The following is a 20,610-nucleotide window of genomic DNA, read 5'->3' as shown; positions in this document are numbered from 1 at the left end:
CAATAAAGCAAGTGGTAATCTTTTTGCTGGCAGAGATTCTTGCCTTTACTTTATAAAAAATGAAACATCTGTCAAGAGCAGTTAAAGGAAGTGTAAGAAAATCGCACATGCTTGTAAGTACTTGTAAACTGTTATAGTAGTATTTTTTGATTGGAAAATTTTGAATACGTTTTAAAATTTCTAGAAATATGCACTTCCTCACAGTATTATAGTTTTCAGTGTGGCACAATAGGTGATTATTAACACCCAAATATCTTCAGTTCCTCTGTAATAAGACATCAAAAGTAGGTAAATTTTAACTTGATTAGCATTAATGTTTCAATATTGCATCTAATTTAGAAATGATCCAGACATTTACTAAATACTCATTTAATTTAACTTAATAAAATTCTAAGAGTGGAAGTAACCAAAGATATTTGAGAAACTATTTTTATGTAGACATATCATTCAATAAACATTATTGAAAAGTTTATCTACAAACTTTTTATCCTGCTTATATCTATTTAATTTACTCGTTCCCAACAATCATGTCTATATTATCTATAAAAATTTCATTAGAAAATGTCAGTCGTCATCTTAAGTTATTTTCTGGCTGAAAATTTTGTAACAGAAATAACATAAACTATTTGACTAATAAATTGAAGTAGAATACAAGTTGTTTATCTGCAATGTATTTAAAATTGTTAATAATTCTGAAAATGTGACTATTTAACTCAAAACTTAAACTAGTTTTTGTTTACTGAAATTATCTTAAATCATGTGACCTAGAAAATACTTGAATTATAAGTGCATATTTTTAGAACAAATAAAGCTCTTTTACAAATTAATTCTAGTAATACCATTTGGAGGTAGAAAATTATCATATTTATAATATATATACATAAAACATACATACAAAAACAGATCTCAGCTTTTATTTTAAAATGTTATCCATGAATCAAGCACATTATAAAACTCACTATGCATAATAGTGTTTTCGGCAGATGGAAGAAGTTAAGGTTATAGTTTGGGCAAGAAAGATTTTTAAATAGCTTGCATTTTTGTTATTTATTTATTAATTTACTTATTTACTTATTTGTTTACTTTTTTAGGCAAGGCAACCCTTGGTTGACTTCACAGATTGCAAGGACCTTGTCAGCTTACAATCCCTTATTTTTTTATTTTTTATTTTTTATACCTACAGCACCTGGTCTTCCTAAGTGGTCTCCTATCCAAGTACTAACCAGCCCCAATCCTTCTTAGCTTCCAAGATCAGACGAGATTGGGCTTGTTCAGGGTAGCATGACCATAGACAAATAGCTTGTATTTTTTTAAAAAGTCTCTTTCTTTTTTCATTAGTCTAGGGAGACTTTTAATTACCTCCAGGAGCATTTATATTTTAAAGACATGGTGGAATTTATATCTTCAATGAACATAAAACTGATGCAAGTTTTCTCCTAGAAATTTTGGAGTGTATTTGTTTATTATCGGAAGTCTTAGAGCAATTAGTATGTAAATTTTCCTTCTTTATTTTATGTTCAGTACAGTCGTTTTTTTCAATGCTCTGATATTTATAATATCTGAAAATGTCAGAAGGCAAATAGTAAATTTGCCTAAGGGGTCTAAGTAAATTTTGTTATTCTCAGAGTCATATCTTTGTTTTTCTAAAATTTAAGTTCCAAATCAAAGATTATTGATTTTAACTCTTCTTCTGCATGCATGAAAGCTATCTTCAAAGAATTAGGTAGCCACAAAGGAAATGCCTGAAGTTGGCAGTGCCTGATTATAGAACCTAGCCAAATGAGACTTATTGTCTATATCCAGTGCTTCTGCTAAATTTATTTCTGAGGTTTTAGAACTTACATGAGGAATGTTGGGCCTGGAGATTAGGCTGGAATGTTCTCTGTAACTCGTGTAGAGAAAGGAAAGTTGAAAATAAGCAACTAGGTGTTTAAGGGATTTTCTGGAAAGGTGGAAGAGTTTAAAAAAATTGTTGAGGAGATGAGATAGGATTATAAGAAGGAGAATGTATACTGGACTTTAATTTTGTTCTAAATTTAATTTCTGAAAACTTAGGAGAATCCCTAAAGGACTTTCCAAAGGCTAGTTCTATATTTCTTTGTATCCATTCTTATCAGTTTTTATCCATTTTATCAGCCACCATATGCACCTTCTGCATCGTGGAGACCAGAGAAACTCTCACTGGTCACAAAGTCAAAATCTCAGTACATACTAGAACGAGAAGAGAGCAAAAACCTCATCCAAGTTTTATAAAGGAAACACATAACAAAGTTTGTCTAAATAGACACAAGTCTGGTGAGAACCATGAACTCAGCAGTCTGTAAGGCCAGCTTGAACAACAGGCTTATCAGGCTTATGCCTGAGTTTTCGCCCTATGGTATTTCCTTCTTATGAAAAATGACAAAAAAACAAAAAAAACAAAAACACAGAAAAATTGACCATCTCTTAAAGGAAAGAATTAATAAAAACTAAGAGTACTCATGTGCCAAATATCATAGTCACAATGCACAAGAAAGTAGTTTCACAAATATCTGCTCTCTAAAATTAGAGAGAAACAGATTCTCACCACTTTTGCTTCCATTAGATCCTGCAGAGATCTGTGAGACTGACATGATAAGAATTCTTGCTTTCTGATGGGTTTTTGTCAGAGGCCCTAGGAGCTCTTCATCTGCAGCAATCTTGGGAATATTCAGTGAGGATCCTGCCAACTATGCCAACTGTTAGACAGGAGAAAGATTTAGTTTACCTTTAAAGGACCTTCTAGCTAGTTTAAGAATTAAATAGACAGATTAACAGAATAAAATAAGATTTAAGTTATATGTACAGAGGTCCAAAAGCTATAGGCCCTAAAAAAATGACCAAAACACGTAGCTCATATACTTTTAGACAAAGAAACAAAAATTTTGTAAAGAATTGACAATATAAAGAAGTTTGGGCTTAGGGTAGTAAATAATGTAGTAACGGGCTGTTTACACAGCCTTCTCAGCCTTGAATTCCCTGTGGCAATAAAGATCCCTCTCTACCTCCTGGTGCACAGAGCATAGCTTTCGAATGGGAGATTATTTCTTGCTTACTAGGATACAGAGAGTAGGATGTGTCCTCTTTCACTAGCTGTTTCTCAAATAACTTTAATTCAATATAATCTATATTCCAAAGTGACATATTTTGAGATGGCAAATTTTGCTCACTTATACTGGCTTTAAGAATATTTTTAAATTGAATTAATACAATCAATTTATAATTATTTTACTTTATGATAAACTTAAGTCAATAGGCACTTATTTAATCACTTTCAAGATAATACACCTAATGACATAAATACAATTATAAAGTTCTATAGCTAATCCAAGCATAGACACAGACTCAGTCTACTACATTTTTTTCTTTATTAACAGAAAATACTTCGTAAACTTTAAACAACTTTTTGTTTGTTTGTTCTCTGGTATTTTAAATGTGAATTATTTTAATGGACATAGCACTTTTACTTAGTTTATTTTTTTCTTCAGATAGACCCCAAGAAAATTTTACTAATTTAAGTATCACTCTATCAAGCATCTTGAGACTATTAGTTCCATTAAAAAATAAATATTTCAGACCACTGGTCCTCAAGATCTTTCAATAGCTGTGTAATTTCTATATATAGTTAGTTATTCCATTATATCTGTTTGAAAACAAAACAGGCTATTTGAATAAACATTGGCATGTAAACTTCAATTTTTTTGCCTTTCTGTTTCATAGGATTACCAATGTTTAACACTGATTCTATAGTAAACACTTCAATGACAAAAATGTGTTTTCCAAAGAGGAGTATTTTTTGACCTAGAACAGAAAAATAAAGGTTCTAAACATTTATATTGTATTCACATTCTCATAATGAATTACATTACTCTATTTCCTGTAAAACTATATATTTATGCATAAAATAATCATTCAAATCTATAAGAATGTGTTATTTAGCAGTTATATATTTTTTATAAGTACTGAAAACTGCATAACTGTCAAATATCACTTTTAGCATTTAAGTTTCTTTCTTTCATTTCTTCAGTGCTATTCTCTTGTACTCAGGAAATGTTAAATATTTACCAATAAAAGGACTGAAGCTCCTAGACTTCAATTTTCTAAATAATAAACACTTGATTTGATTTTCAAAAAAAAGGATGTTATAGAATATGTAGACCATCTTCTTTCCAACTACAAAGTATAAACACTAAGAAATATATTATATATCCACACTGAAATGTACAATAAGGGTAATAAAAAAGGTTCTCACTACACAAGTATTTCTTGCTTTATTTCTAACTGCACCATTAAATTTTTCTCACAACATCTGGTTTGTAGACTCTGGAAATCAAAAACTATTTCCATAACACTTAGGTGTTACTTTTCTTTTTTTACTTTTTTGACACTATCACTGATGGAGCAAAGGAAACAATGGCTAAAAGTGATGGTACAAATCAAAGGAATGACATTAAGTTGTAATAGGAGTAAGTAGCAGAAAAATAAAATGCCAGTGTCACTTAAGATAAACCAGTAATATTTATTCATTTGATTAAATAAATTAAAATACACTTTATAAAAAAATACTGACTTTTACAATATTCTTTGTAACACAATGGAAGGTGAATTGTAATTATTCATATTTCAGCATTTGGCAGACTTTTTTTTATAATGAATAAAGTGAGAATGCCATTTCAAAAAAAATGATAGTATTTTTATTTAATGATAAAATTTAACCTTTTAAGAGAAAATTAAAATGTTGGAAAACTTCTATTTGTTACCATGAGCTTCCCAAATCATAAATGCTTTTGTAATTAGATTGGTGGTGATATTAACAAATAAAATTTTCTTTTGATATTTTTCAATAAAAAGTTATAACATTTGGAACTTCATGTTTTAGTGAACCAATATTTTTTAAATGACCAATCCATGATGTTCCATATAATTTATGGTTAATATATTTCTTCAAAGTACAAACTACATCAATGGATTTTAATAAAAGAAAGTACTAAAGTTTAATGATAAGCTTTTAGATTGTACATGGCAACTTACTTTTAAGAAATTGCCATATGTTGAGTTTGGTATAGTATCAAAAAAGAATAACCATTATTATCTAAAAAGACTATTAAAGTAATTTCCTTTTTCTCACTATATATTTGTGGGAACCTTGTTTTACATCATATACTTTAATCAAAAGAACATATTAAAATTGTCTTCTACTAAGCCAGCAATTAAAGATATTCACATAAATGTAAATCTATCCTACTTATCTCACAACTTATTTTTTTAGAAACAGTCATTTTTCATTTTTATAAAAATATGAGTTTTTATCAGGTCACAATGAGTTTTATGTTGTTAAGTGAATTACTAATTAAATATTTATAATTTTTATTACCTTTATTAATATGGACATTTTAGTAGCTATATTTACATTTAGGAAAAGCTCTTTGATACTTTTAATAATTTTTGAGAGGAGGCAAAAGTTTAATGAGAGTTTCAATTTGTTTTATTTCTTAACCTAAGTATTTGTTACAAAGAAGTTCACTTTGAGATAATAACTGAACTGTACCTTTTTGATTTGTCCTCTTTTGTATACATAAGCTATATTACACAATAAAAATGTTTTAATAAGAGAGAGTTTGCTAGAACATTTTGGTAAAGACTTCCTTCTTATCATGAGACTCCCTCTCCTTTGGGAAATGACTGAGAAAGCTGATGGCCCAGATTGTCATTGACAGCTACCTTATACTCAGCCTTAGAACAATGCCGAAGTTTTCAAAAATAAGCATCTCTTCATTCTAACAATATCCTTGTACTTTTTTTCAATTTTAAATTCAGAATTTTATGAAATGAACGTAATGACTATAATATGATTACTACCTTTCTGATGTTTATACTTTATTTACTTATTATTTCATCAACTGGAAAACATGGTACAGTTTTGAATAAAAGAGGTAAATATAGCCATTACTGTTTTTTCTAAATTGTTAAAAGAAAAATTTTAACATTTGAATCTTGAATATGATTTTGCTGAATATTTTAAATTAAAGAACACATTTTATTGAGGAAACCATCTATATAAGAGATTTTTTTAAAACTATGAACAAATGTTGAACATTATTCAATATTTTTTCCACAATTATTATTGAAATGATTATATGGGTTATCTCCTTTATTTCTTTATTTTCTTACTATGGATAACATGATTGATTTTTTTTTATGTTAAATTAATTTTACTTTTCTGAACTAACCCAATTTTGACATAACATTACTATTTTAAGTATATTTCTGTTTATTTTACTATTTTGTTAAGTATTTTTCAATTACTTTCGTAAATGATGACCTACAACTAATCTTTTTTTTGTAATAGCCTTGTCAAGATTTATTTCTGAAGTTAACTTGGCCTCATAAAAGAGATCAAGAAGTACTTCTTTATATATCTATTGAAAGAGTTTGTGTCAGTTTGATTTAATTAAATTTATTATTTTGAGATAATTATAAAATCACATGTAGCCGTAACAAAGAAATAATACACAGATATCCCTTGTGCCCTTTATGAGTTTACTACAGTGACAATATTTTGCAAAACTATACCTATCACAGTCAGGGTTGTGACATTGATACAACAAAGACACAGAAGAATTTTATCAATTAAACAACACATTTGTTGTTCTTTTATACTCACAGCACATCTCTCCTAACCAGTACTCCCATTCCTGACGTCTGGATACCACTAATCTCTTCTCTATTTCTACAATTTTGTCTTTTAAAAAATATTGTGTAAATAATATTATAAAGTATGTATTTAGCTTTTTCAACCAGTCTAATTCTCTGGATATTTATCCATGCATTGCCTTGATCAATAGTTATTAGTTTTTATTATTGAGTATTGTCCCATGATATAGATAGGCCACAGTATGTTTATCCATTCACCCATTAAGGGAATTTGGGTAGTTTCAGTTTGAGACTATTAAGAATAAAGCCAATACAAAAATATTTGTGTAGGATTTTGTGTGAACACAATATTTTCTTTTATTCTAGGGTTAAATGGCTTGCAGTGCAATTTATGAGTCCTACAGTAGTCATATCTTTAATTTAACCTACATTTTTATTGAGGTGAAATTTACTTAACATAAAATTAACCGTGTTAAAATGTACAGTTCACTAGCATTAGCGCATTCACAATGTTGTGCAATCATTACTTTATCTAATTCCAAAATATTTTATCACACCCAAAGGAAACCTTGTACTTATTAATCAGTTCCCACCCTTTTGTCTCCTGCTGTGATAATCACTAATCTGCTTTTTATCTCTATTGATTTAACTATGTTTAGTATTTTATATAAGGAATTATATAATATTTGATCTTCTGTGTCTGGCTCTTTCCACTTCGCATAATTTTTTTTAGGTTTATTCATATGTATGTATTAGTACTTCATCCCTTTTTAAGGCTGAATACTATTCCATTGTATGAATATACTACATTGAGTTCATACAACTGTTGGATGATGGGTGTTTGGCTTGTTTCCACTTTTTGGCTATTATGGTTAGTGCTGCTATCAATATTTGTGTACAGGTATTTGTTTGAATACCTGTTCTCAATTCTCACCACTATATATCTAAGAGTGCAATTGCTGGGTTATATGGAATTTCTGTTTCTCTGTTGAGAAACCACTAAATTGAGACAGTATTTGTGAGGGTATATTATGTAGGAAAATTCACATTTACTTCTAAGGTACACTTTAACGTGTCATAATCCGAGGTAGAGAGTTTTAACAGAGCACATCTATAATTTATAAGTCCCTAGATTTCAATTCCTAATGTTTATAGCCTCATGAATCTGTCAAAAGTGCTAATCAGCTTCTCAGATTCTATTTGTTGGTTAGAAATTCAGCTGATTTCTACTGAATTGGCAGTCTCAGGAAAACAATAATAGCTACTATGACCTGGATAATATACTAGGTCTTCAATCTCCCTACATACTTGCCCAGTGGTTTTTCATGATGTTATTAATTAAAAATTGACTTAAAGCAGAGTTTACATATATATATGTATATATATAATATATATTAAATTTCATATATATATAGACAGAAGAAAGTATATATAAATCTTGGGTCATTTAAGTAAGAATTTCTATTCAAATAAATAGCCTACCATTAATGAAAGTGAATACACAGCTTTACTATTATTTCATGTTTCGATTGCACTAAGAACTGGAGATTTATTCTAAATGAGTACTACATCAATTATCCACTATCTGCTCTGAAAGGAAATTTTTTTTCTTTCCATTATAGTGTTTCAACACATTTCCCTACACAAAATAAACCATATATCCTTCTCTTTGTGTTTTATACTTTTCTTGTAACACTTTCTAAGCAGTGTATTTATCTTTTTCGGCTATCATTTAGTCAAAGTCCTTCTATTTCTTCTTGACCAGTTCCAAAGATGTTTTTCTTATTCTTTTGGGAACTCTTGAATTATTTTTTCTAAGATGTTTTTGAACATGTGATTCCTTGAAATGAGATAATGTTTTCTGTACTAAGTAAAGAAGCTTTTATGGCAGGAGTCCCCAACCCACGGACTGCTACTGGTACCGGTCTGTGGCCTGTTAGGAACTGGGATGCTCAGCAGTAGGTGAGCAGCAGGTGAACAAGTGAAGCTTTATCTGTATTTGTAGCTGCTCCCCAGTGCTAACATCACCACCTCAGCTTCACCTCAGATCATCAGGCATTAGATTCTCATAAGAGCTCTGGTCCCTTATGCCAAAGAGGTTGTGGACCGTTGCTTTATGGTGTTGACTACAACTGTATATAATAGTCAAAATTTATAAAAACTTACAGAATAAAGGTAATTTTCTGTATATAAATTTTAAAAGTGAATCAAAACATAATTCATAAGGGAAAAAGTTTATGAAATCCTCTCCTTGAGAAAACATAAGCATAGGTTGGTACCCGCACTAACTGTACTTGTATATAATTCATAGCAAAAGTCAAAGAATATTCTCTACAGTGAATTTATTGTCCTGGAATTTTCATTATTCAATACCTCCTAAGACAGTAAACTTGACTTTCTAGATATGATCTGCATTATCCAGTATGGTAGTCAATAACTGTATTTGTCTATGTAAATTTAATTTGATTAAAATTAAATAAGTTAAAATTTTAGTTACTCAGTAATGTTAACTACAATTCAAGTGTTTAACAAAATATTTTAGAGGCTACCATATTGGACAGCAGATATAGAATACTGTCATTATCACAGAGCAGTGTATTAGATAGCTCTGTTCTATATAGTTACCTAATTAATCTTAAGAGATACCCATAATATTATATTCTTCCAGCCTTTCAGCTTTTGTCACTATTTGGTATAAAGTACATATGGTATACCAACTACCTTATAAAATGTATATTAAATGTGCCATTACTATGACCTATGTTTTATAAGCCAGTTATTTGTTTTAAAAATAATCCAAGATATTAGCCTATTTTTTAAAACATTTAAAGTAATATAATAAAATTAAGTATATACAAATACTCTTGCACAGCTCAAAGTAGCTCTCAATGTTAAAATGTCATCAAGCATGACACAAGCCTAGAATTAACAAATTATAGAAAGTTGGCTTTTCTCATCATAATAATACAGATAAATCAGGTTTTAGGTCAGAAAAGTAGAGACATTATGGAATAACTTTGGGTCATAAGAATGTGTGATATTTCCTAAGTAAATAAAATAGAATCTATAAAAAATTTATGAAAAACTATAAAGTTAAAAATTATGAGTAGAAAAGGAGATAGAAGAAGAAGCAGAGACCCAAAGTATTGTGTGCTTTCCAGATTGACTAATATGTTGATTAACCTAATCTAAATACATGAATTCAACATAGACAAAAATGTAAGAGATAACACTAGAAAGATAGATACTGTTGTATCTGAGTCTTTGATACCGAATAAGCTCTTTTACCAAATACAATTCAGTTTGCAGTGGTAAATAATAGACAGTTTTGAGCAAGAGTGATTCAGTTATGTTGATGTATTAAGAGTATGAATACAACAGCCAGAATATGGTATATTAGAATCTAGTCTGAAAATAAAATAAGTATTTAGAAAATTGAGACGATGTGAATGAGGCAGAAAAGTAATGTTTTGGCAATAGGCATAGAAAGGTATGGAAGGATGATAGAGACAGCAACACAATTTCATGTATTATCTACCATTACTAATCTGATAATCTTTTCCAAAGGATGCAAAGAGAAGGGATGTGTTTAGTAGTGAATGAGTATTTGCCTTAAAAAGACAAATTATCAAATAAGAAACAAAATACGATTAAAAATAATATTAATCTTTGAAATATATTGCACCTGTATTTCTATCTATAATGATAAAAGTTTTAAAACTCTCAACTAAAAGTGGAAGAAAAGCAGATGCCACATAATAATTGTTAATATTTGTAGGTCACTGAATACTTCAAGTAACTATTTCATGACTTTGCTCTTAGTTTACTATAGCTACATTTTTAAGATCTTTTGCTAGTTATATTTTCATGGATACAGAAATTTAGATTTTACTCATTACAGCTACGCTTTTAGTAAGATCTGTTGCTAATTATATTTATAAGAAAAATAAATTTAGATTTAGTAGACAAAAATAAATAATTAATAAAACAGCAACCAAGTGTCAGAGTTTATTGGAAGCATGTTTGATGTCTTATCTGAAGTTCTATGCTGCTACATTTTATGCTTCTCATAGTTTTTTTTAGATCCTTTAGATTATTTTCACCCTATATAGGCTTATTTGTTGAATGCAGAAAACATTATTTTATTTCTAATAATCATATGTTCAAAAATATGTTAAAAATATGAGTTTATCAGAGGAAAAATTAAAAATTATTTACAAAAATTATGTATGATTTTGTAAGTTAAAGTAAGGGATTAAAAATTAAGTGCAGTGAGGGAACTAATGTAATTTGTTATTTATGAGACAGAAAGATCTGGCATACATTTTCTAATGATAAGAAGGGATACTCTCTAAAGCATGGATTACAGTGAAAAAAAGTGTGACTGAAGTGAATAATTGTAAAACTATTTTAGAAATAGTGAGCTGTTTTTAGGATAGGAATTGCTTTTTAAAAGGAATATTTGAAATAGCAAAAATGGATTGCAATTAATGATTTGGAAAAAACCAGTCTTGAGAGTACTTACTGATCAATTAGAAATAAGGGAAAAAAAATTAAAATCAAAGTTAATATGGTACATTTAAATATATGTATGTATAATTTAATGTTAAATTTTTCTTGTTATTACATCTTATTACAAATAAAATTTTAAATTAATTTGTATAAATCATTAAAAAGTAATAGTGTTTACTACATTAGTTTTTATATCTAACATTGAGTTCTTTCCGATTGTACCACTAAATTATCATAAATAAAATGTTTCAGATATTATAGTTTTAGAGTCAGAAAAATGCCTTTTTGTAGATATACTAACTCATTAATAAAACACTAAATACTCCTTTAAGATCAACAAGAATGAAGTTCTTTTGTTAAAAGTCTATCATTTGTATCTATTATTATACATTTTAAAATCTTTCAACTGAGTTTTAGTCCTTCTGTCACCTTTTGGAGGTGATTTGAACTTTGGTGTTGCCCTAAGTGTCATGGAGGGTTGGTAATCACACAATAGTGCAATTCGCATTTTTCTTCAGCTCTTTCCCGCTGATGCAGCAAAAATTCACAAGTCAGTGAGATTTAGAAAAAGATTTATTAAAGATATATTTTAGAATGAGACGAGCCATGCTAAGGAAGCCTGCAGCCCTATAAAATGGGAGGTGAAAAGATAAAAGGAACGAGTCTACAGCCATATCACCCTGAATGCGCCCAATCTCATCTGGTTTCGGAAGCTAAGCAAGGTCAGGCCCTATTAGAACTTGGATGGGAGACCACCTAGGAAGACAAGGTGCTGTAGGAGTAAGTAAGTAAGTAAGTAAGTAAATAAATAAATAAAAGAACTGAAAGACATTACTCCCCAAAAGACCAAGAGGGCTGTAACAACCCTGCAGAAATGGGATGGTCTGTAATATATTTGGGGCGTGATGGGCGATTGCAAAGTTATTCTTAGGTGATAGGTACATGCGGTCATTTTGATTGACACTGGCTGCTATATAACTCTTTGCCTAGAACACATGTGTTTACCCAGAATTCAGTCTGTTATAATTAGATTCATGAACTCCTGGGCATGAACATGGTGTTACAATGATGGTATAATGAAGTTGAGGTTGCCAACAGGTTAGGGTCGTACCTTCTGTGCAAACGTCTGTGGCCAGATTAAACAAGCAATAGGTTATGACTCTCCCATCCTTTGTCTCTCAGGATGCAGGAAGGATTCTTTAACTATCAATGGGGTGTTCTTTGGATGCTATCTGGGTTGGGCCTCCATTTGTTTGTTCCCCTGTCACTTATGTCTGACCAACCACCTAACACTTCCTTCTAATTCTTCAGTTTAGATAATGCAGATTAACTCAAATTGCTTTTTCATAATGTATTTTTACTTTCCATTGTCCTAGTAAAATTGGCTTTATTATCCTGCTTTTCCTAATTTATTTATGTTAATGCCATATTTTTTATAATTATCAAAATTTATGACAACTTAAAAATTTGTTTATCTGTAGTGATTTAAGTATATTTAAGTGATCCAAAGTTTTAAGCAGGTATATTAAAAGTAATTTCAGTAGCAGCAAAATGTTTTAGGTGGATATGTTTTCCTCTTTTTGAAACTCTATACTATTCCTTACAAAGAAACTTCATGATATAATACATCAGCCATTAGCCAAACAGCAGCTTATAAAATTGTAAAAAAAAAAAAAAAAAAAAAAAAAAAAAAGATCATGGGTACTGTTTTCTCACTAATAATATGTGTGCATTAAATAATCATCAAAATGTAATTTCAATTTTTTTAAACTCGAAAATCTGTTTTTCTTATGAAGGCAATGTTAGATTAAATTACTCTAAATATGGACAAATATTCACAACTTTCCTATTTGTCTTTTTAGATAATGGGAATGAAAGTTTACTCTCTGAACTGCAAAGAGCTCTTTAAATGTAGGATCTTTAGAAAATGTTATTTTACAATGGCTAATTGGCCAGGAAAGCTGCTTTCTGTATACTTACTTTAAGATAAATAATATAGTTTTGTTTTGTTTCTTTTCAGACCTTGGTCTAAACCCAGATCATCGCTAATTTTTAACTTAAGTGCAATGAGTCCATTAAGTGATTTTTAAAATTTTGTATTAATAGCATGAATATCATGTAACCTAGATTATTTAAATTAGCTTATTTTTTTCCTAGCCTGGATTTAAAGAAATTCAATAGATTAATAATCTAAAGTCAATTAATATTTCCTTCTTATTTTCTCTACTTTGTCTTTTCATTTTTTGTCTTTTAAGAAGTTTAAACTGGCAAACTAAAAAAGTGTTGATTTCTGTTTCCTTCTCTTCTTTGACATTTCCTGAAGTTTTCACTGAGATACTTTAATAATCACTCAAGTACTTGAGTGCCATTGCTTGCATTACTATCATTTAATTTTATAGTCAATAATTAATTTAGATTTCTTGAGACAGATGTGAATATGTAGAAATAAAAAAAGTTCAAATGAGAGCTTCTCAACATAGCATTTTTTTAATGTACTGTGTAGAAACTCGATTAAACATATTCTAAAATATATATATTATAGAAACATTTATAATTAAATACTAACATTGACATGTAACTCAACCTGTTAAAGGCCTGCAGAACTCATTAATTCACTATAGTTCACCGAACTTTTATGTACCAAGCACTTCTCTGATCAGTAGGGTAGCAAAAGAAAGGACTAATGGCTGCCTCCAAGAAGTATACACATTATGGAGAACTCAGACATATAAAAGACAGACAGATATTTGTGCTATAGGAAAACATAGACTGGGCATGCCACTAAGGCTTTATGGATAAGGTAGTATCCTAGGAGAAGGAATACTTATATTGATAGCTGAGGTCTGAATAGAATTTAGGAGAAGAGTTAGCAGAGAAGTACAGCTAGGAGAAAGAATGCCTTGAAATACAAAAGATCAGAGGCTGAGGATGCATTGGGAAAACACAAGGAGTTCTAAATGGACAGAGTGTATCTTACATAAAGAAAGAGCCATGAGATAAGACTACAGAGGTTACCAGAGGCCAGGTCAAGAAGGTCATGTTAAGACATTTGGATTTGACCTTAAGGCAAAGGAAGACATGGAGGTCTTTGTGCATGCTCCAATTTGCAATAGTGTGGACAATGCAATCACAAATTTATCAGTTATGGGGCAAGAATATCGAGTGTGAGGCAGCCTTAGTAAAACAAGATATGGTGATCTTATTTGTATAAAGATGGGAAAGATGACACAATATATATATAGATATTTAGATAAAAAGCAATATATTAAGACCAGGAAAAGATTTATTTTATAACTATGACTTCCAGAAAGTTTTCCAAGGAGAATTTTCCTTTTTACACTAAGTTATATGGTCACATAAATATGTATACAGTATTCAATCCACTAAAGAAGGAAGATTTTTTTCAGAGTGCATGTGCTCATATTTATAGAATTTCCTGATATGTACTAACTCCACCACCCTGAAGAAATTTATTAGTCACTACAAAGTATGCTCACCATTATTTGCTAGCTGTCATATAAAACAAGAAATACCCAAATATTTTTTTAAAAAATTACAGTCATTCTAATTTTGTGTACATATGTAGGCTTTTTTTTTAATGATATAATCTTGCTAGAAAAGAATATGTTTTAGAGACCTCTTTAAAATCATTTCCTAAAGTCTACCTTTATCACATAATCACACCTCTCTTTTTACAATGGTTTTGTTAGTATAAATAGGCAAGTAGAGATTGAGTTTTAGTCAGTGACAATAAGCTAACTGTGCATGGTACAGGTAATTTTTCTTTATAAGCAAAAAGAATGAAGTATTATTTTATTCTTAAGACTGAAAGCTTTTAGATTACATGTGTATATTATTAAAACATTATACCCTGAAAAAGTATAGTCTATTTTTTTTCAGAAAGAGAATGCAACTTCATTATATTTAAGATATGAATTATGAACCACTACTTTCATTTTTGAGAAAGTTCTTACTCTGTTCTTAAATGAAAAACAAGTCTAAAGTTAATTGCAGTAAACTATTATTTTCTTTTGCAGAATGCAACATAACATATACAGGATCAGTTAACATTCATGTAAATCATTATTTTCAGTGCACTTTAAATTCCAAATTTATTAGCAGAAGAAAGCAGCTACATTAAATAAGAAAGGAACACCCCCATCAAGCTCTCCTCTATACCTGATCCTCTATACCATTATATGTAGCATTTTTACCTCATAATTTTTCCTATGAGATAAGTGTAATCTTTTTTTTAGAAAACTTCTTGCCTAAAATGACAATATCAGACACTCCAAAAACAAACCTATGGTGTCGGTTTATTGAAAAATATAAGAATTTTTTTTTTATTGTTTGTTAGTGATGCCCCTAAAGCAGATTATAAAGAGTTTGTGTTCAGAATCGTTAGGAAATAAAAATCATGAAGATTTTAGTTGTCATAAGGTGATATATGTTGAGTTATTTAAGTAAATAAAAGAATTTCTATATAAAATTATTATTTTTGAGTGACTTGGCACATGCTATTTGATAATGTGACTGGTTCAGCCATTGACTTCTCATGGATCACTATGAGAAGATTGAACTCAGTTGTGTATATTTGAATTTGTACAATCATTTATTAATAAATACATCTCTATGAAAGACCTAGTTCTGAAGTTCATGAAATTTCTCTAATAAAAAGGAAGTCTGATAGGTAAACATACAGTTCCTTGATAATTTATAGTTAGACATATTTGTGCAGTGGCAGCCATAGATACACTCATAAGGCATCACGAAGATTAGAGTAAAAAGATATTTGGCAGCTTTGTGCAGCTGGTCACTACAAATATTTTCAATACCAACACAGAGGCTACTCTAATCATTACCACCCCTTTCACTGTGTTCAACTACATGATTACTCTCATGGTAAGCTAATGTACCATTCTGACTGATAATGAGAAGGTTGTGATTAGTAGGAGCCCGTCCCTATTTTCCAGGTTTGAGTTTCTGCTAGTCTAATTGAAATGGTACAGTTCTAAATATGTGGTGGAGTCCATTTGTGGCTTCACCTTAAAAAATTGAGGCTTACTTACAGCATGAACTAAAAGTGTCATTATCTGTTTCCATTTCACTGATATTTTCATATTTGTCATGGAAATGAACCCATAAAACTATATTATCCCTTTCAAGATTGTTTGCGATGTTTCCCATGCCAACAACCACTTGTATCCTTTGGACTAGAATGTACAAGAAAACTTCAGCATCATGACCATAATGTATGTAGAAATACCATTAAAAAGAAGTAGATAGTCATTTTGGCAGACTGTGATTTGATGGCCAGTGTACTACCCAGAACGTCATTCAAAGATACTGCTAAGTCTTGGGAAAATGAGAGGTTTACTTACATGGCCTTCTGTATTTCAATCCCCAAAACATCCTTTGAAGATCTGTTCTATAGTCTTAAAAATTTGCCAAGGTACTTTTGCTGTCAATAAGGTGGAGAAGCAAACTTTGGATGATCCACTGAGGGATAGCCCAGGTTATACTGAGATAAGGTTGTTTCCTACGAATTAATAGTAAGACCCACTATTCCTACAGTAAAAATCACTTTGACTACAGCAATAATTGATGTAAACCTCACTGTTTACATTATAAATCCTCAAAACAATTCAAAAAGAAAAGTGGCACTTGGATGCCGGGGGGACACTGGTCTAACTTTTTATCATCGATGCTGGGAATCTCTCATCATCCACTTATCCCGCCCCAGATTCCATATGTGGGAGAAAGGCAGTCAAAATCCTTCCCCTTGTATACTATATGTTTGTGAGATATGGACAACATTATTTCTAGTAGGGGAAATATGTGTGCATGTGCTAACACATATATACACACATAATATTTAACTATGAAATACTTATAAACACTTCAAAAGAAAAATATAGAAAGAACAGAATGAAAATGGAAGGAAAGAAGTAAGTCTAACATATTTTAGAAATGAATTGGATAAACTAATAGTAGATAACACTTCTATTTTCCTTACTTTGATTTGAACAACAGGTAGATAAAAGTGACAATTGTTGCTATTAATTAGCCTTAAAGGAAAATATCAGAAGCTGAGGAAGATAGGATACACAGGTTTATTTTGGAAAAATTAGGTGTGTGATACTATGTTTATAAAATAACCAAGGAAACCTTCAGGAAAAGGTTATACTTAAACAAAGTTCCTTATACCAAGTAAAATTTAACTTGGTAAGTGGTTAAATGGAGTGTGAGAGCTAGAGAATACATTCCATGAATTAAGAATAGCATTTGTATTAGTTCTTAGATGATAACTTATTTTAAAGACAGTTTTGGGGGCTGGTGAGTTAGGGACAAACAAATGTGTTAGGCCTAATTCACCTTGTGAGAGAATTAGGCTTTATTTTAAATTCAGAGATAGGAGTTATTGGAGAATTTTCCTAAGATTTATAAATACAAGAAGAAATGCAGGAAACAGACTTCTCAAAAAAAATCCCTTATTTATAAATAAAGTACTTTCATTTGGAAAAGACCAAAAGAACCAAAAAACAAACAAATAAAAAAACCACTTGAATGATTGTCCTTTTTAATACAGACATCAACTGATATACAATAAAACTTACTGACAATGATTTTTTGGGCATCAGGTAGAATTATCACAATGAATTTACTTTCTGTACAAACTGTTAGAGTGGACTATGCATAATACTAATGTTATGTATATTTGATTCAGTCCGAGTATTTTCAATATTTCAGATTCTCCATCAAAGATTACTAGGATCACCATCCAAGGCCAAATAATACTTTACACACTCAAAACCGATCAATATTAAGACATAGCCACCAAATGATCCTGTACTATTAAATAAAATATTTTTATTTATATTAACGTAGCTCTTCTCTATTCATTTTTAAATGTATGATAATTAGCTTTGGGAGTTAAATCAGGCTGTCTGTACAAGTGATGGTTGAATTAGGTGTTAACAATAGGGAGCTTAATCACAGCAGCATTTTGGGGGCACAACAAGGCATTTTCAATTTAACTGGAATATTTGGATAGGGAACAAAAGAAAAAAGTCAAGATTGAGGATCATTATAGGTCACTGTGAATGTCATCTTAACAACAATAATACATTTAAAAATTAACCTGATCTTAAAAATCTCAACCATGAATTATATTATTCTTGACAGTATAATAAGCAATTTTGTTCTTTTACTAACTGCACCCATGAAGAAGAGAAGTTAATAAGCTGTGAAACTTAAAATGATAAAAATAAAAAAAAATAAAAAGGGCGAGATTTGGGCTATTATGCTTTTAAAGAAGATGTGTAACTGTGTATTACTTCTCTTCAAAAAGGTTTTACAAAAAAGAATTATGTTTAGAAATGTTAGACAAAATTTAGTCATGGTCTTCCATTTCCATCTGCTGATTTTCTTTGTATTTTTATCTTTTTTCTTTGTCATTTTAAACAAGGGCAAGCTCAATTCCTTTCCTATGAAGGATTTGACCTCATCAAATAACTGAAATAACATGGATAGCTTTATAGAAAAAAATAATTTGATCCAACTAAGTGTGAATTTATTTATCATGTACTTTTGCTCAGCTTAGCACAATTTTAATAATTATGAACGCCAAATGTCAGTCACAGTAAAAGAACTCAAGTTTAGGTGTTATTTGATAAGGCTCCAGTCATTGCACTGTGAATACTAAAACAAAATAGCTGCTACAAATAACCAAGCTTTGCGCTTCAAAATAAATGGTCAATAATTCTGTCTGATTAACAAGCCATCAAAGTTTATTGAATTTTGAAATGAAAGTAAATTTTTGAAGACAAAATAAATTACATTTGGGAGAAAAATTTGTTTTATATTAGAGATTATATATACTAAAGTAAAGACTACCTAAAAGCAATGGATGGCCAGCCTGAGAGGAGTGTTCACATCAGTATACACACACACACACTTGCAGATGGAATATATAAAAAAATGTACATACACATCTATGTATGTATCGAGAGGATAGTAAGAGAAAAGGAATACATATATATACATACATATATGTGTATATAAATATATACATACATATATATATATATTTCCCTCTACTTAGTTATGCTTAAAAAAAAGATTTCTCAGCTAAACAACAAAGATAACATATAGTCATATAATTTTATTTATTGATTTATTTACTTACTTACTTACTTACTTACTTATTTATATGCCTACAGCACCTAGTATTCCTAGGTGGACTCCCATCCAAGTACTAACTAGGCCCGACCCTGCTTAGTTTCTGAGATCAGATGGGATCAGGCATGCTCAGGGTGGCATGGCTGTAGACTGTAGTCATGTAATTTAGATCTGGAAGTTTCTTTGCCTTAGATGTCAATTAATCTCAGCTTCCTTCTAAAGTAAGGATTCATCCACTTTAATTCCTGACAGATGTTTTCTCAATATCCATTAATAAGAAAAAAATCTCGAATTCGAGAGGACATTGTAGTGGAATTTCCAATATTCTTTTCCTCCAAAATTAAGTATACATATACTAAATTAGTCTCAGTAGTAAGAGTCAACATGATCCTAGTACTCTCATCTACTGTAGTTAAAGAAATTTATTGACCACACTGTGGACAGTAAGACATAAAGAAATGTGTTAAAAAATATATAGCTCCATTTGCTTCTGATAGCTATTTATTGAACATGAGACTAGTGGTGAGAATGGACTAAACACTAAGGATGTTTCTCCTCACTCCCCCCCACCCCCCAAAAAGCAGAATTGCAAAAAGCAAAGTTGAATCCTTAAAGACATAAGTAAATGACTCATCTTGGCTAATCTTGAAGGCCAACTTACCTCTAGATGTTCTGTTATGTGAGTGAATACATTTGCTATAGCTTAAGACCATTTGAGTTCAATTATCCATTTCAGTAACTCCAGCTGAAAAATTCCAAATGGTAAGCAAACGACTTTCTATATTGATGAACTTTCTTTACATTCTTGCCAGAGTGTTGATATTCCTTTGAATGGTGACAACTGTAACTGATTACAACACCTAAGAAGTGGCCAAATTATTCCAGAGCATGAGGATTGCTTTTGTCATTCGATTGGGAAACAGAACATTAAGTGGGATATACACAGAAATATGACGTCCAGACCTCAATCAGGGAAGGGCATGGTGTTCACTGGCACAGATTGTGGTCAGCAGACAACTTCCAGTGAGTTTTTTCATTATTTATTTTAGCTGTAGAGAGCCACTTTACCTAATGACACCCTTCCCAAGATGTCTTGAACCTATTAAATGGCAAGGTAGGATGAAAAAGGGCTTGTCATTTCAGTCTAACACAGACTAAATCAGATGGGCACCATTTGCTTTAGTGTGACACACCGGACAGGATGAAACTTTGTGGGGCCTTTGTCACAGTTAAACTTCTCAGATC

General features: G+C 30.5%; 1 non-coding gene and 2 pseudogenes across 1 annotated transcript; 1 reads left to right on the top strand and 2 right to left on the bottom strand.

Moving 5' to 3' along the window:
- Positions 1–1,174: 1,174 nt before the first annotated feature.
- Positions 1,175–1,293, bottom strand: LOC118602017 (annotated as a pseudogene).
- Positions 1,294–11,846: 10,553 nt separating this feature from the next.
- Positions 11,847–11,965, top strand: LOC118602062 (annotated as a pseudogene).
- A 7,432-nt stretch (positions 11,966–19,397) lies between these two features.
- LOC118602696 lies at positions 19,398–19,516 on the bottom strand. Its single transcript, XR_004950738.1, has one exon. It is a non-coding gene; the product is annotated as a 5S ribosomal RNA (ribosomal RNA).
- Positions 19,517–20,610: the final 1,094 nt, after the last annotated feature.

Source organism: Rousettus aegyptiacus, unplaced genomic scaffold (genome assembly GCF_014176215.1).
Source record: "Rousettus aegyptiacus isolate mRouAeg1 unplaced genomic scaffold, mRouAeg1.p scaffold_m13_p_4, whole genome shotgun sequence".
In the NCBI taxonomy this organism is placed as follows: Eukaryota; Metazoa; Chordata; class Mammalia; order Chiroptera; family Pteropodidae; genus Rousettus; species Rousettus aegyptiacus.
Note: the sequence above shows the minus strand (reverse complement) of the source record. Positions and strands in the feature narration are given on the sequence as shown.